Source organism: Felis catus, chromosome C1 (assembly GCF_018350175.1).
Source record: "Felis catus isolate Fca126 chromosome C1, F.catus_Fca126_mat1.0, whole genome shotgun sequence".
Lineage (NCBI taxonomy): Eukaryota > Metazoa > Chordata > Mammalia > Carnivora > Felidae > Felis > Felis catus.
Window position 1 is genome coordinate 135,530,183 of NC_058375.1, and position 17,186 is coordinate 135,547,368.

General features: G+C 40.6%; 1 long non-coding RNA gene across 2 annotated transcripts in view; it reads left to right on the plus strand.

The window, feature by feature from the left end:
• The first annotated feature begins 450 nt into the window (after positions 1 to 450).
• Positions 451 to 17,186, plus strand: part of LOC109502672 — a 40,491-nt gene continuing 23,755 nt past the window's right edge. Inside the window, exons 1-4 of one of the 2 annotated variants that reach the window (XR_002161430.3) lie at positions 451 to 584; positions 1,634 to 1,793; positions 3,918 to 4,085; positions 9,914 to 10,024. This is a non-coding gene — a long non-coding RNA (uncharacterized LOC109502672). The remainder of the gene's footprint in view (positions 585 to 1,633; positions 1,794 to 3,917; positions 4,086 to 9,913; positions 10,025 to 17,186) is intronic. The other variant, XR_002161432.3, reaches the window with a different exon arrangement.

The window sequence follows — 17,186 nt, forward strand, 5'->3', positions numbered from 1 at the left end:
AGACAAGGTTACTGTTCTTTGGGTGAACGTTTTGCCCAGTTATTGCCAATTAATTAGGTGTGAAGTTCTTTGCGTTTTCTCACTTGTTCTGTTTTCTTCTTTTTCACCTCTGGTCGTTTTCTCCCCACTTCCCATGTCACTTCCAAGTTGGTAGTGGAGGCCATGATTCCTGTCCATTCTCTCCTCTCACCACAGAACCTGGATTCATCTGGGCAAAGGAGCCAAAAACATGGTAGTCAGTCAGTTTCTCTTTCTACGTGCTTTAGCCTAGTTCTCAGGGTGAATTTAGATGAGGCATACTCGAGGATATCCATGAGTAATAACTATAAGCTTTGTCATAGATAACTGTATCGGGTGTGTTTAAATGTACAACTCTGTTTTTCTATTATTATGTGATATTTCACGTTGACTTGTCAAACTGAAAAATACCCATATTGATTTTGCAGAAAGCTTCACATGTGAGATAAATGCACTCAGAGACTCCTCACAAGTAGCTCTTTGGAGCTTCAGATGTGAAATGGATCATTCCTCAATCTGTAATAGACCCTTCTGTGAAGCTCTTCAATCAAACCTGAGAATTCAAGGTGAAATGGAGGGGAGACCGGGAAACCCCTACAGGGGGATTTGAGCAAACTTGCTGAGAAAGGAACCCGACAGTGTTCGCTGCCTCTTTTTTTTTTCAGTTTTTTTTTCTTGAGAGTGGGAAGGCTGTCAATCAATTGTGACCTTATCCACTGCTTGTGTGCAATACCTGGGCACAAGGAGACAAGCTGTGGAGGTGCTTGGATAGGTGCTGTCACATGCACCTTTGATTTCTTTCCACCTGTCCTTTTTCTCTGACAGTATTCAGATTATTTTTAAAGCGGCTATTTGATACAGATTTATTACACAGAGTTTCTCTTTCCCCCAAATTATTTATATCATTATATTTGAGAGGGTGAAAATTTTCTTTTGGGAACAGCATTCGTAATCTTTTTAAAAAAGTTAGTGACGTATAATAACCAGTTTAGTTGGAAAGAATTGTCATAGTTTGTGAAGTAGTAGTCCTGGTAAGTGCATCTTATTTAGGAATCACGTTTGCAGATCATGTAATGACTTTTAATTAGTTTCTTGCCAGTAAAGCAATAAGACAAGAGTCACCCCTAGTAAGGAAAACAGCATCTTCTGAAATGAGTTTTTGTGCCACATTTAAAAAAATGTATTTGGGGGCACATTTGCAGTTGGACATTTCTAGGTTAATTAAAAAAAAAAAAAACCCTGAAGAATTTTCAATGGGGAGCAGGGAGTCCTGACACCAAACTTAGAAAAACTATGCTTTGGAATTTATGTTCAAATACAGAATATGTTTGATAACAGTTTCTGATGCTCAAGCTGCTAAGAAATGATTGCTATCCCCTCACTGTAGCAGAGTTTTCCTAAGCCATCGAGACGGTGTTGTTTGTAAAGCTCGCATATTAGTATAATCTTAAGAGCATATTAATTGCCCGGGAGGTTTATGTATTTGTTCTGCACATGTGATTAAAGATCACGGCAGCTTATACAGCATAATTTTAGAGATGGAGAAAACGACTATTGTAATACTTGCTACTCTCAGTTTCCTCTACAGCAATGCCCTTACACCTTTCTTTTTCAGGCGTTTTGTAGCATCCTAAACAGAAGGATATTGAAGGGAGCTGATTCTGCTTTGATCCTTGTGCTTGTTGTCAAAGCGCTTGGGATTGAAGAGACTGTTGGCTACAATTGACTGTGACAATTAGGAGATGATCAGAGCCCTAGAGTGGAGCACTTAAAGGGTAATTTACATGTCAGTTTGTCGAATAAAAAAAAAAAGATATTCAGCTAAGATTTTTTTTTTTTTCCCCTCAGAGCCTTGTAAACTGCAATTTGTGCTCTGGTAAGAAAAACCTGGCAGAGGAGTTAGGATAGCCATTACCATTTGAAAAGAAGCAATCATAAGGCCGCTGCTGAGCCCTTTGTCCACTAAAAATGCTGATTTGCAGGCAGTGAGTGAAAAAGTGGAACCATCACTAAATAAAACCTTGAGCTAGGTAACTACCCCCATGGCTTTTGGGCGCTTTTATTGTCGGTTAAAGGTGTTTTTAAAAAACGTATCTTAAATCCTATACTTATGATCATTATAACATTGTTATTGGTCATGAATGTCCTTTCCTAAAAAAATAACATAAAGGATACATTGAGGAAGTGGTAGGTGGAACACAGGCCAACAGTGAATTGAAAGGCTGATGCTGGCTATCGGTTGTATCTGACTCTCACCCCTTTGTACAGCACCACGATTTTCCTCCAGTCAATCCTTTACACTCTATTTTCCCCCTGCCGTATCAGTGTGCTCCTAGATTTTCCCAGTTTTATTTATACTCCAATTTTAATTGTGGGAACTGCATTTCTAACCATCACATAGTTAGCCTATTTGGGTGTACTTGGCTGAAGATACAATGTACTTTCACTCGTGATTTGCTATTTATGTGGTCATCTCTACACTTTTCTGTTAGGTAATCCATATGCACAAGTAAAAAAAAAATAGCTAGAAAGTGAAAAGAGGATAATTGCCAGTAAATATGATGATAGCAATTACACATCACCCATTTAATTGTCAAATAGAATAAGAAAAATTAGTTATTTAAAAATTTTTTGAGTCTTCCCCCTTCCCTGGAAATCATTAATAAGAATAATAGTAATAATAATTAATGGTCACATGTAATTGCAAAAGTTTCATTTGGAAAGTTATCTAAAAAAGAAGTTAATGTGCTCGGGCGTCTGGGTGGCTCGCTTGAGCGTCTCTTGATCCAGGGTCATGATCAGGTCATGATCCCAGGGTCATGGGATCAAGTCCCACATTGGGGTCTGCACTGAGAGTGAAACCTACTTGAGATTCTCCGTCTTTCTCTCTCTCTCTCTCTCTCTCTCTCTCTCTCTCTCTCTCTCTCTCCCTCTCCCTCTGTCCCCTGCCCTGCTTCTGCTCTCTCTCTCTAAAAATTTAAAAAAAAAAGAATTTAAAAAAAAAATTAAAAAGAAGTTAATATATCAACCCAACCATCCTGTGCAGACTTTCTCAAATTTGGTGTGTGTATTTAATTCAGAGATACACATTAACTTTCAATGGCAGATACATTTTATATTCCATTTTTTGGATACTTAGCTACGGTGAAGGGCATTTGAAGAAAGGCAGCCGGTTAGAAATGAGTTTGTCTTTCTCCTGAAACATCAGGCTTTATTGCTGAGAGCTAACGGCACACATGGCCTTCAAAAGCCAAACTTTCCAACAGCCTACTGATGTTGGCTTCACGTCCTTCATCTGGACACTCGTGCCCGGTTTTAAGGCTACCCTGCCATTAAAGACACTCACGTCTCCAAATAAGAGGGCTTCATTTCTCTTCATTTAGGTCTGAGACCTTAACAAGAATTTTTTTTCCCCCTAAGGGATGCCTTCCAAAAGGACTGGCATTCTACTTGCGGAGGTTTCTGAAAGTCACAAAAGTCAGTGTGGAACTGATTGAGAGAAGTCAGTAATTCATACACAGACACTGGCGCCTCCTCTGACTGCTTTACTGGAAGTTCCTGAACTTCTTATCCAGTTGTTTTAACTCTACTTTTCCTTGTGTGCATGCCCCCCTTGCAAAGAAGAACACACAAGCCAAGGAAAAACTAAGAATGAATAGGTTAGTATGTGCAAAGAGGATAATGAGAGAGGGAGTCAGGGAAGGTTTGGGCTTCCCTTGCGTGTGTCTGCGGAATGCAGGCAATGGTAAATCTGTATCAAAAATCAGGCACAGCAGGAGGTGTTCGTCTCCCAGGTAATGGGTAAATGATGAGCAGATGAGCCGTCCTTGTATCGATTTAAGCATTTTGTTCCAGCCAGTCACAATTAACTTTGATTTGTTTTTACTTTCCTCTTATAGGTTTGCATTTAAAACGCTCTTGGAGCACTAATTGTATGAAATTCTGGTAGCTGCACATTCTCTTTTTGGAGAGGTAATGAGTGAATGAATGAAAAGGCAGGGATCATTTGCCATTCTAAGAGCGGGGATTGTCAGAATATTTCTACTTGACTGAAATTGTTTTGGAAGGTGAGCTGGAACAAGAATCTTGCAACTAAAATGACGTGACTCTGCATGTGGTTTGGGGATGTTTCTCTTCTCTGCAGAGCTGTTCTGAGACTTGGAAGTTGACTTAGATTTTATTTATAAGGTGAATCCTGTGAAAACATTTTAAAGTACGCATCTTTGAGTCTTAACAAGTAGGCGGGAGTCTTTGGAAAGCTCATTTGGAGTTATTTGAAAAGACTTTTCCTGTTACTATCACAGTGTTTTTTCAAGATACAGATTGCCAGGTTGTGACAAAATAAATTATTGAAAGCTTTGAAAAGTTTTTAGAAATGTGCCCAAGGAAACAATATGCAAATCGTTAGAGTTAATTCACATGTCAATTTATTGAAATGTTGCTACTACTGAGGAGTCCAAGAACCTTTAGCACAACATTCCAGAACATTTACAGTCTTGTTTTAATGAGTAGCTCTTTCTTTGTACTTGTTTGGACGAAGCAATAGAGTTGCCAGATAGAGCAAATAAAAATAAAGAATTCCTAGTTAAATTTGAATTTCTGATAAATAATGAATATTTTTTTTCAGATGAGTTGTGTCCCATGCAATGTTCCCATTTCATCAGGAAGCCCTAGGTGGCACTCTGATTGGATAGAAATTGCAACCATGCATTGAATGGACAATCTAATTATTTATAAATTATAAATTGTCACTTATAAATCATTTTACCTTTCACTGTCAGATTAGATAGGCCAACGAGCTTGCCCCTTTCAAACAGAAACCAAAAGGCTTTTTAACTCATTAATGCTGAGTTTAATTTTCTCCATCACGTTCCCTGCACAAGCTGTGACTCGTCATTTCAAGTATATAGTAATTTCTGCCTGACTAATACAATGGAGACTTCAGAGGACGTGGCTGAGGAGTCTGGCTTAGCCACATTGGTCAGGCTTTGACTGGAGTGTTTCCTGGTTACGGGGCTAGAGAATGGATGATGCAGTGAGAATATCTTATCTTTGACCAGCCACATCTTTCCTTTTGTGGCAATAGTATGACTACATAGGTAACCAAGTTTGGAATTCCTGTGACTCTCATCCTAGTAGCATCTTCTGGGAAAGGAAGGATTCTGTATCCTTGAACTGTTACTTTATTGTATTTAACTTGATTTGCTATAATCTGGTTGCCATGGAAGAAGCTAAGCTAGGGGTGCCTGGGTGGCTCAGTCAATTAAGCATCCAACTCTTGGTTTTGGCTCAGGTCATGATCTCACGGTTCATGAGATGGAGCCCAGCATTGGGCTCTGTGTTGGAGCCTGCTTGGGTTGTCCCTCCCTCCCTCTCTCTCTGTCAAAATAAATAATATAAACTTAAATTTTAATGTTTATTTATTCTTGAGAGGGAGAGAGACAGAGAGTGAGCAGGGGAGGGGCAGAGAGAGAGGGAGACACAGAATCGGATGCAGGCTCCAGGCTATGAGCTGTCAGCACAGAGCCCGACGCCGGGCTTCAACCCACAAACCACGAGATCGTGACCTGAGCCGAAGTCGGATGCTTAACCGACTGAGCCACCCAGGCGCCCCTAAATATGTAAACTTTTAAAACAAAATAGGAAAGAAGCTAAGCCAAAACTGAGAGAAAATCATATATCTGCTTTCTCTTTGAACCCAGCATTCAATTCTGTCACAGTTTGAGCTGTTATAACAAAGTATCATAGACTGTGTGGTTTATAAACAATAGACATTTATTTCTCACAGTTCTGGAGGCTGGAAGTTTCAGGTCAGAGTGTGGACATGCCAGGCCATAAGGAGAGCCCTCTTCCACATTTGCAGGTGTCCATCTCTTTGTGGCCTCAGTCAGTGAAGGGCAGGAACTCTGATCTCTTTAGTCCCTGATAAGGGCACTAATCTCACTGCAGAGCACTCCACCCTCATGACCTTACTGTCATGTTCCAGAAGTCCCACCTCCCCATACCATCACATTAAAGGTCAGGATTTCAACAAATGAATTTTGGGGGGATCTAGACATTCAGTCTGTAACAATTTTTCACTGTCTTGATGCTTTTCGTGGTCTGTCAGTAAGACTATTTGTGGGGTGCCTGGGTGGCTTGGTCAGTTAAGCGTCTGACTCTTGATTTTGGCTCAGGTCATGGTCTCATGGTTTGTGACATCGAGCCCCATGTTGGGCTCTGCACTGACAGCGTGGAGCCTGCTTGGGTCTCTCTCTCTCTCTCTCTCTGCCCCTCTGTAGCTCACACTCTCTCTCTTTCTCAAAATAAATAAATAGTTTTTTTTTTTAAAGAAAGACTATTTGTGCAGAAAAGTTTGCAGTCCTGTCTCTCATCCTCTAAGCCCTCTTTGATTTCAGTTGTAGCTTCAGTGGATATTTCCTCCTAAGTGCAGTCCTCCAGAACATTGTTGGAGTCTTCCTAATTTCTGCCTCAGAGCCTCTTCCAGAACTGCAGAAGCCTGCTCAATGCTTCTTCAAGTTTAGCATGGAAATGCATGGGAGAGTTAACACCCTCAAGGGCAGCCCAAAATGGGGGGGAGACAGGAGTCTGGGGACCAATGTTTCAGCCACCTACCTTTCAGACAAGGCAGTTCTGAGAAGCACTCAGCATGGTCCTCAGAGGTGCTTTCTTCAACAGCAGGAATCTTAGGTTCCCTTATGGTACATTGTTTGGATTTTCCACCAACCCTACTTTATTCTCTCCATGCTCTCGAATTCCTTATCACAGGCTCTGTTTCAGGGCAACCCCAGCTCAGACACCCCTGATGCTACCTCCTTCCCAGCACCATGGCCCTCTCCTTGCTCTGGGTTTAGATACTTTGCTTCCTTAGTTCCATTAAGGTTTCCTTTTCTTATTATTAGAGGAAGACAGTTCTGCCACTGTCCCTTCTATTAAAATGGAGCCATACTGCAATCACATCATGCATATTCACCTCACCCAAGGTCCATTACAATTAAAGTCACTTTTAATTGAACACACACCCCATGTGAGGGCATACACTAAGGGACCCATGAATATTGTTTCATTTAGTCCTTAGCACATCACCAAGAAAGAATCAGTATTTCTATTTCACAGATGAAGAAACTGAGGCTCAGAAAGACTAAGAGGTTTCTTTCTTTCTTTTTTTTAATGTTTATTTTTGAGAGAGAGAGAGAGAGAGCACAGGCAGGGGAGGGGCAGAGAGAGAAGGAGACACAGAATCCAAAGCAGGCTCGAACTCATGAACGTGGGGCTCGAACTCACAATCCATGAGACTGTGACCTGAGCCGAAGTTGGACACACAACCGACTGAGCCACCCGGCTGCCCCGAGAGATTTCTTTCAAGACCACAAAGCTAATGGGTGGTAGAATAAGCATTAAGTTCTGACCTATCTTTCTCCAAAGCCCATTTTTTAAATCATTGTCCTATAGAGCTCACCATATGACACTCTTAGAAATTAAAATTTCCTTGCCAAATACTAATAAGAGCAGCTAAAGAGATGACTGGATAGGAGGGAGGGACAAGAATTGGCTTGTACCAAATAAGGCAAATTATTTTTAAAAAAGCTTCTGCTAGGGCGCCTGGGTGGAGCAGTCGGTTAAGCGTCCGATTTCAGCTCAGGTCATGATCTCGCGGTCTGTGAGTTCGAGCCCCGCGTCAGGCTCTGGGCTGATGGCTCGGAGCCTGGAGCCTGTTTCCGATTCTGTGTCTCCCTCTCTCTCTGCCCCTCCCCCGTTCATGCTCTGTCTCTCTCTGTCCCAAAAATAAACGTTGAAAAAAAAATTAAAAAAAAAAAAAGCTTCTGCTCTTTTGCTCAGGCCTGTGGTGCCAGCAAGGTGGGAAAGGGTAGTGGTCTTCATACTTCTGGGAAGCTGTGTCACCACCGGTGAGATTAGAAGTGGCATGGTGAATGGTACAAGAAAGCTCATTTGGGCACAGCCCTGAAGGCGAAACCTTTTGGGGGTACTTCCCGTGCAAAGGGAATTATAGTAGAAAATTGTACTGGAAAAACTAGGTGTTGAAGCCACACAGTCAAATTCTGCCATTAGAAAGTGTGTCAGGGTCCAGCTGATCAAGAACAGGAAAAAAAAAATCACAGTCCTTTTCTTGAATCATGGTCGCTGGAGTTTTATTGAGGAAAATAGTGAAGTTCTGGTTGCTAGATTTGGTCACAAAGGTCATGGTGTTGGTGACATTCCTGGAGTCTGCCTGAAGGTTGTTTCATTCATTCATTCATTCATTCATTCATTCATTCATTCGAGAAATAGAGCACAAGAGAGGGAGAGGAACAGAGGAAGAGAGGGAGTGAATCTTCAGCAGACTTCATGGTCAGCGTGGAACCTTACGTGAGGCTCAATCCCATGACCCTGGGATCATGACCTGTCCCGAAATGAAGAGTCAGACACTCAACCATCTGAGCCACCAAGGCACCTGTAAGGTTGTTCAAATAGTCAATCTCTCTCTTTTGGCTGAAACAAGAAGGAAACAAAAAGGAAACAAGAAGGCTGAAACAAGAAGGAAAGACCAAGATCTTAAATTTGGTTCATGAAATATGGCAGTAATAAATATTCATACGCCAACAGAAAGCAAAAAAGCCTCCTTTATCAACTTATGACTGAACAATAATTTGGAGTATTGGTTTCTTCATGAGACCTGGAGCTCCACTACTTTCTATCTTTTCTGGTTCACAGTGCCTTACACATGGCAGGACCTGATGAGTATACACTGAATGAATTAATTGTAGTATTATAGGATATAGTTTAAAGTGACTTCAGACAGCTCCAATTTTTAGTCATCTGCTTTACTAAACAATGGACTTCAGCATCTTTTAAGATTTGTTACCTGAAAAAAGTAAAAGTTCCAACAGTGTCATATAATTTAAGACAGTGTCTAGAATAATGTAATAACATGGTTCTCAATGAAATATGGTGACTTCATGTAATTTAAGACTATTGGAGGCAAAGGGAAGGGGAAAGATTTCATCTGATGTTACAATATGCACATGATTAGAAAGGTCTGGGTGTGCTAGATTGCAAAGGTCAAGTGAAGCCTCTGTGGAGACAGGGAGAGGCTACTCAGAACAGCCTGGAGAAGATCTGTTCTCCACTTAGAAAAGAATGAAAGGGTTAGTAGCCCTTCTTTACAACTTAGCTTGGGGGAAATGGTTCCTCTGTCTGACTGTCTCAATCTTCTCAAAGTTAACATATTTCATAACTATTATAATTTTGACCTCCTTATGAACTGACTACATGTTGGGATCAATTCTATAAACCTATCATCTTTATCCCATTGCATCCATTGATGTAGAGTTGGGGGTTTACCCATACAAATCTTCCCAACTTTTTGGTGGTAGAACATCACATTCTGTGACGGGATGCAACTATGTGACAGTTTCTAAAGACTTCATGAGGTTGTTTAGAACAATACAAGAGATGTGTATGTGCAATTTCTATTCGTGCTTGTTGGTTAGTTAGTTTCTTGTGGCAACTATAGTAACTGGTAGGCCCTCAAGTGTGAAAGCAGAAAGTACCACAATCTCAGGGCCATCATCACTGGCAGCATTACCTACACCAAGAAAATAATATCAGATGTACTGGATCGTTCCATGGTTACTAATGGAAGCTATGTAACAAGAAAAAGTTGGTTTTGTCTATTGGATGGCAGATGATAAAAGAGGAGTCTAGTGTTCTGGCACTCAACATACTGGATGAAACTACTTTCACACAGATTCCATAGAAACTAAAGGAACCTCTCAGTATGGGTATAAATGTCTAAAATTCTACTCGAAGGATTTTTTTTTAAAGTAAGCTCTAGGTGCAAGGTGGGGCTTGAACTCATGACCCTGAGATCACGTGTCGCATGCTCTACTTTCAGAGCCAGCCAGGAGCCCCCAAAGGATATTTTTTTAAGTTCTTCGTACATGAGAACCAAACTTCTTCTTGCCTACAGATTATTTTGGCTGAATTTTAATGGATAACTTAAAATGTAAGTAACATAAAAGAATATGATTATTATATGTTTAGTTATATACCAGTTACTATGTCTAAATGCTAATTAAGATTAGGATATATGAATCAGTGCAGATAATATGTGAATAAACATGAACTACACAACCGACCCAGTTCGAAAAATTAGACTCATATACACCTTTGCATAACTAATGCTAACCGTGGGAACAGACTCCATCCAGAATATTTCTAGACCAAATTTAGGACAGTCCAGGGCATCTTGTCTCAAAATGCCTAAAACCGTATCTGACATTCAGTCTCCCTGTGTTTAAGTTGATCTTTGGTTAATAGCACCCAACCCACTTAAAGGTGTGGGATAAATACCATGGATGATACATATGTGAAGTAAGCTATTCAGTATCATTATTAGGAAGACATCTGTGAATTTTAACTTTTACTGATGGAAAAGTTTTCTCTGTACCCATGCCTCCACGTTATTTGATTCAGAACTCTTTTTCATCCCTGGGGTTTAAAGGTCTGATGAACCCAAACCCTTTCCCAGCAAAAAGAAGCATATTTTCTTCTCACACATACGTTACATATAACTGCTGTCAGAGTTGGGACTACTACCGGAAGTTAGGGATAGCGGTGACAAGCCATGGAAATCCACCAGCTACTATTCAGACACCCAGACACCAATGAGCACTTTGGGAAGTAGGCCAAGATGCTTGTAGAATAGCCAGGCTGTCCTACCTGTAAACGCTAGGACTCAGGAAGATTGCTTCCACTTTCTTAAGTAGAGATGACTTTACTTTGGAATATTGGCTGTTCTTTCTGTGTAGCAGATATCAAGAAGAAAACAGTGGGCTGTAATGAACTTCAAGTTTTAAAAAGCTGACCTTTTGACTACCATGCAAGTCAGGTTTGACTTTGATGTAGAAAAGCTCACTAGTTCTTCCTTAGACAAATGATGAGCAGCTTGGTTAGGATTACAGAGTGTTTTGTCCCTGGATCTCTCTGGTCTAGAGGCCAGACCAACATACAGGAGCCCTGTATTTAGCTGTTCTTTGGTTAACAGCACCCTTACATAACTTCTGCTTGTCACCAGGGACAAGGGATTATATTATCCCATAATTAACTTATAGACCAGTAGTATAGTTATCTTAGTGAGGTGCTGACTTTACATCTAGGCAACAATTTAGGCACTGGTAGAATGTAGCTTATTAATTTTTATATTGTTATACAATTATTCTCTAAGTGTGATGATATCTGAACACCGTATTATTTTATAATATACTTAATATAGTACTTAGAGAATAGGTGACCAATAACATTGGTCCATTCTAACTAAATATTACAAGATTTGCAAACAGAATGGTTTAGTAGAATAAAGCAGACCTCAGGAAATCTGATTTCCCAGCAATCTAGTTATGTGAACTAGATTAGTTTTATTACTTCTCACATCTCCTTTCCCTAATATCTTAAATAAAGAAATAGAAACAAATGATCTCTTATTTTTTCTGAGCTCTCTGTTCTATGCATTTGCCGAAAGTTGATTAGGAACACAATGACCTCATATATACTCTAACTGGAAAGATATACTTTCATTTTTCTTGACCATTTCAAAGTTTAACAAGTTTTATTTAGGATGAGTACTAACATTTTCTGTGGAACTCTAAGACTACCTTAAGTTTATGATTAAAACTTTTGTTTTTTTTACGGATAGGCAAGAAATAATTAAGAATTTATAAATGTTTTGGCCTTGTTCACATGTGTCAAAAATCCAGCAATAAAGATAAAGGCTTGCTTCATTTAGAGAAGGGTACACAGGCTTTTGTTAGTTTCAGGATGATAACAAGGGGCAGAATCATAGAACGTAGAACTGTCGATTTATGTTTGGCACACTGCCAGAAACTACAGGGTCGAAAGAACATGTCGACTTATGCAGATTCTCAAGATTTTGTTATCTAGTCTCAGGCTGTATGACCGTTTGCTGTGGCTCAGAGTCTATTTCTAATTCTTAATCTCAGACTGATACTTAGAATAAAAAATATGATTGATTAAAGGCCAGCTGTGAAATTCAGTAGGTTAGGAAGACAGATGGCAAGAAAGGTAAAACATCAAGAAAAGTTAATTTGTCTGACCAAAAGTAAGAAACAAATTTAGTGTCGCGTATTATTTGAAACACTTGAAACACATACTCATTCATCAAGTCTGAAAATGTGTTCAGAATTTGCTGTTTTAAAAAATTATTAACTTTTATATTTCAGATCCATAGCTTCCTTATTGTTGTATAATTGCTGTATCTTTGAGGTGGGTCACTTTGTCACTATTTCACACTTGGGATGGCAAGTTTCAATGTTATTGATGGTCTCAGTAAGTTAAGATTTGACTATTCTGATAGCTTTTATCGAGCAAAGTTTGCAATGTTACTAATAATGTTTTTCAACACTTAAATGCTTTAGGTTATCTTCTTACAAACCCATATCCCATACATATTGTGCCTTTCCATGTCATTATGGTTGATATTTGTCACTAGGAACTACTCATCATTATAATGTGCCAATAATAAGGCAATAAATAGTATTTCTTTAAAGAAAAAAAATTTAAGTTTTATTTATTTATTTTGGGAAAGAGACAGTGCAAGCAGGGGAGGGGCAGAGAGAGAGATTGAGAGAGAAAGAGAGAGAGAGAGAATCCCAAGCAGACTCTGTGCTGCCAGGGCAGAGCCAGATGTGGGGCTCACACCCACCAACCGTGAGTGAGATTATGACCTGAGCTGAAACCAACAGTAAGATGCTCAACTGACTGAGCCACCCAGGCAGTAAACAGTATTAACACCATGCTAAGCATTGTAATTTCCAGAGTTACAAATACCTAAGTGATCTAAGGTGGGGCCAAAAGAAGGAATAGAGGAGACATTCTAGACTCTAGATAGAAAACATTCAAAAATTGGTTTGATATCAAATTTAGGGAGAAAATATGCCAATTAAAATGAATTTTTTAGGATTCAATTCAGCATTTGTTACTTAATAGCATTTGTCATTTTCCAATTTTTCATATGTGGCAAATTAATTTCAAATCATTTTGCTTTTCCAAATGCCTTTGTGTATTGTGTTTCTTTTTTCATATTCTTTTGGATAACATTTGAAAAGAAAATAAGACTACAGCAGTCATTGATTACGGTCAGGATGGAAGACAGTTGTAAGACCGAGAAACAGGTGGAGCATATATGACGGGAATATTCACTTTTTGTGCCACCATTTTGTAGCTGCTCAAAAAAAAATTTTTTTTTAGCAAATGGTGGGTATTGTTTCTTTACAAAAAATGGTTCTGTACTGGATCCATCTGCGAAGTATAAACATGTCATCAGCACTCATTTTCCATCTCCAAAAAACATTCCCCATGTCCATATTTGATTTTCAAGTGCATCTGTGCACTGATGGAAACCCTCCCAGCATGATGCCACACAATTGCAAAACCCACACATTTCTGTCTTTGAATCAAGCTTTCACAAGAGCCTGGCCTCCTCTGGGTATAAGCTTGTTTCGAAGTTGCAAAGGTCCTCCGGGTGACCCCAATAAAAGGAGCTTCCATGTCCATGGTAAGGTTAAATTATTCCTTTTAGGGAGATGATTTTGTCCATGAAGTTTCTCCTACTTTGTTCCAAAACTTTTTTTTTTTTTTTTGGTATCTTAGAATTTCTCTTTTGTGCCCACACTATACTTACCTAATTATTAGCATTATACTATTGAATTTCTCAATGACTAAACTCACATTTAAGAAAGAAAGTTTGATTATTCTGAAAGTTTAAGTAGAAAAAGCAGGGAATTCGTCTCGGAAAGTTGAAAGGCAACCATCCCAAATTCGATGAGTCCCTAACGTTACTGGTAATCATATAACCTGAAAGAGTGGAAAACATCACTGGAAAAACTGAATCTCCTCATCAACACACATTCAGAAGTGAACTCCTTGCTAAGAAGGAAATTTTATTTTACCTCATTATTTTCCCTACGCAGAACCGGAGTTACCTTCGCCGTAGAGCAAGGGAGTAAGCCTTGCCTGTCATTTTTAATCAGGTTGTTTTAGGTAATTTTTGTTATGCCCCTCATTACTGAATTGTTTATCAATAGGTGCAGCAAGTGTCACTAGCTTTTCTCATCAAACCAGGTCTGACAAAGCAGCACAGTGCATGGGAAAGAGGCAGCTAGGTGAAACTAATGCCATAGATGTTTGATTCATTAGGAGCTTATTGTTAACGGGGATGTCTGATTGTAAAGGCTCAGTCAAGCAAAAGAGTGCAGAGTAATCAGTCGGATTTATAGTTTGCAGGGCTCAGAAAAAAATCAACATAAACCTTTGGATATAGCAGAAACAGAAAAATCCCCTTTGGGCAGCCCTAACCTGGAACCAGCCAAATAAGGTCATGCTACATGAAGGTTTCCTGTTAGGTGATGGGAGATAGAGGCGGATTAGAGCCATATGGCATGGCCTATCATACCTTCTGACTTAAGATAACAAAGCCAAGCTTTGTGCTTAGCTGTTTTTGACTGACATCATCAATTTTATTTTATGTTGGTCACCTCCGGTAACAGGAAAAAATGGCCTAGGGTTGATAACACATGCTTTTTTTTTTTTTCCCCTTTTAGTATTAAGATGCCTAGAAGCTAGTTTTGTGCTGTTAAAAATTTCAAAGAATTAGTAGCTTACTCTTCTATCACCCATCCTCCAGCAACTGTCAGCCCCCTCCCCCTTGTTTTCAGTTTGTACCTTGCAAATGAGAGGCTGCCTTATTCAGAACCAGATGTAAGGCTCCTAGAGAATGAGCATAAGCTGGTGTACTTTAAGCCTAATGGGAAGTTTTATATGCAAGGGCCTTGAACTGATTAGTATAATTCCCTCTTTAATACAGCTGTCCCTCCAGATTAAGGTAAACCAAATGTTGCAATCAGAGATTAGTGTACCTTGCCAGTTATTAACATCCCCGGTGCTCAGCAAGCACGTCAGACACTAATGCTGTGTATTTATTTGCCATTTCCCTACTGTAACTTGAACTTCTGCACCTGTCAAAGCATTCCAGTGAAGAGAGGGGCATTATTGGAAAGCAAAAGTTTTATACCTGTACACCTGTTTTGTTTTGTCACAGCTTCGATTTTTCTTTCGGCTTGCCAAGACTGCCAGGTGCTTTAATCTGCTCCTCTACTGGTTTTGTAAAGAAAGACTTTGTGTGCTAAATTGCATTTGTTGCTTTCATATGCTCTCTTTTATGCAACTGGAGAGCCGCTCACCTAAACTGGTGGCGCACACGCGTGCGTGTTTTCTTTTGCAAAAGAAGCAAAGGGTGAGGCTTCTTTCTCAGAAAACACACCTATGTCTTCTGTGCTCTTTAGATTCTGCAGTGTCTTAAATCACAAGGTGGGTCTCACAGCTGTAATATATTTGGCAGGATATCCTGCCTCCTTGCAACCCAGATGTCAAGAAAGACAAAGTCCTGGCTATCTCAGAAAGATCTGGCTCCGTTTCTTTCCCTCCCCGGCCCCCACTCAGAGCATGCTTGGACTTGAAGCTTGAGCATATACAATAGACACACCAGAGAAGCTTGGGATGGTAGCTCCCAGTTGTTTCCGGTAACGCTGGTCCAGTTTGGGTGCTCCCTGAACCTTTTCATCGGCGTGGCAGGTGGGTCAGAAAGTAAGGGAAAATAATGGCAAGTTTGATGAAGAGGGCTTATGTTTGTTGAATAAAGCGTCTTTGTGGTTTTTATCAGCATCGTTTATTACTCAGAGATTGAGAATCGGGTGCTTTTTCTGAAAAGTGCATAGTTTGCTGTGTAACTACTGGGGTCATCTCAGGGTCTGATTTTTTTTCACGTGTCCGATTAAAGCAGGTAGCTCTGCTCTTACAGAGCAACCCCCCGATGGCAGCAGCAGTGGGGCAACACCAGCACCCCCCGTAAATTTTGCCGTAGGCGGCAAGAAGCCACAGTTTTCCAGCCGGCCCATGACACTGGAAGTAGCCACCGGTTCAAGTTGGTATCAGTGCTGGGGGAGACGTTGCTTTCCCTTGCCCCCCTCCTCCTGCCCGGTTCCATCTTGGTGTTTGCACGTTGATTGCCTGGTGCAGAGTTTCTACATATTATAGCTTAATTGCAGATTTTTAAAAAAGACAAAAATATGTTCATATCTTAGGAATTATGTCTTGCAGCCTACTAAATATGCTAATGCAACACTAAGCAGGGATAAAGTTCTTGCCATACCCCCCAACAGTTGCGTGGAACCCGCTGCCAAGTGATTGTTAATTGTGAAGCACAAGCAGGCTTTGCAATCCATCTTAATTGTCATACTTACTTCAGGTTTCGTGATAAGGCTCGATGTTCTGTTTAAAGTGACGATGTTGACAAGGGGAAAGGGTGTGGGCCTGAGCCTGTGGTTCTGAAGGGGTTGCGTGCTCTGACCTGCCGAAGGTTGATATGGACGGTCTGCGAGGGGATTTTAGTTGTCATGGGGTCCCCAGGCGGTTGAATGGAGAGACTGTCTGTCCTGCTTTTTCCTGTTAGGATCCTGACACGTGGAGCATTGATGAACTCAGCACAACGTTGAATGGGAGCTTTTTGGCAGCTGAGACACTGGGGCTAAGCTGCAGGTCAGAGATAACACCAGTGCGGATCTCCTCCTGCACACAGTTACCAGCGCGCTTTCTTCCCTCCTGAGTGCAGGAAATGGCTCATGTTAAATACGTTCACTTTTCAGTTTTCCTTTCTTCTAAAATGGAGCTTGACAGATTGGACTTTTCAGCTCCCCCTTTTTTCACCACCTCTGCTTTCTACCTCAGAAATACTCTTCAGGAAGCAGGAGTTAATCTTGGTGAGGAAACGATAAGGTGATGCCTGATTTTCAGGGGAAAGCAGAAGGATATGGCTGCCTGGTTGTTGCACGGAAACTTGAAACTCCCCACCTTTGAGGCTTTTCCCTTCACATCTTCAGGACCCGCCAGAAGGGGCGCGGAGTGAAGAGCCTCCTACCTAGACAGATGGAGGAGAGCGCAACGTAGCGTCACGTAGCATTAGATAGTACTAAGAAGGACATGTTTGGGAGGCAATGCTGACTTTTAAAGAGGGGCCTGTCCGGTATTGGGTGAGGACAGCAAAACCCTTTGCGTGGTTTTACGTGCAGCTGACTCGTGCAGCGTTCCAAGATGCG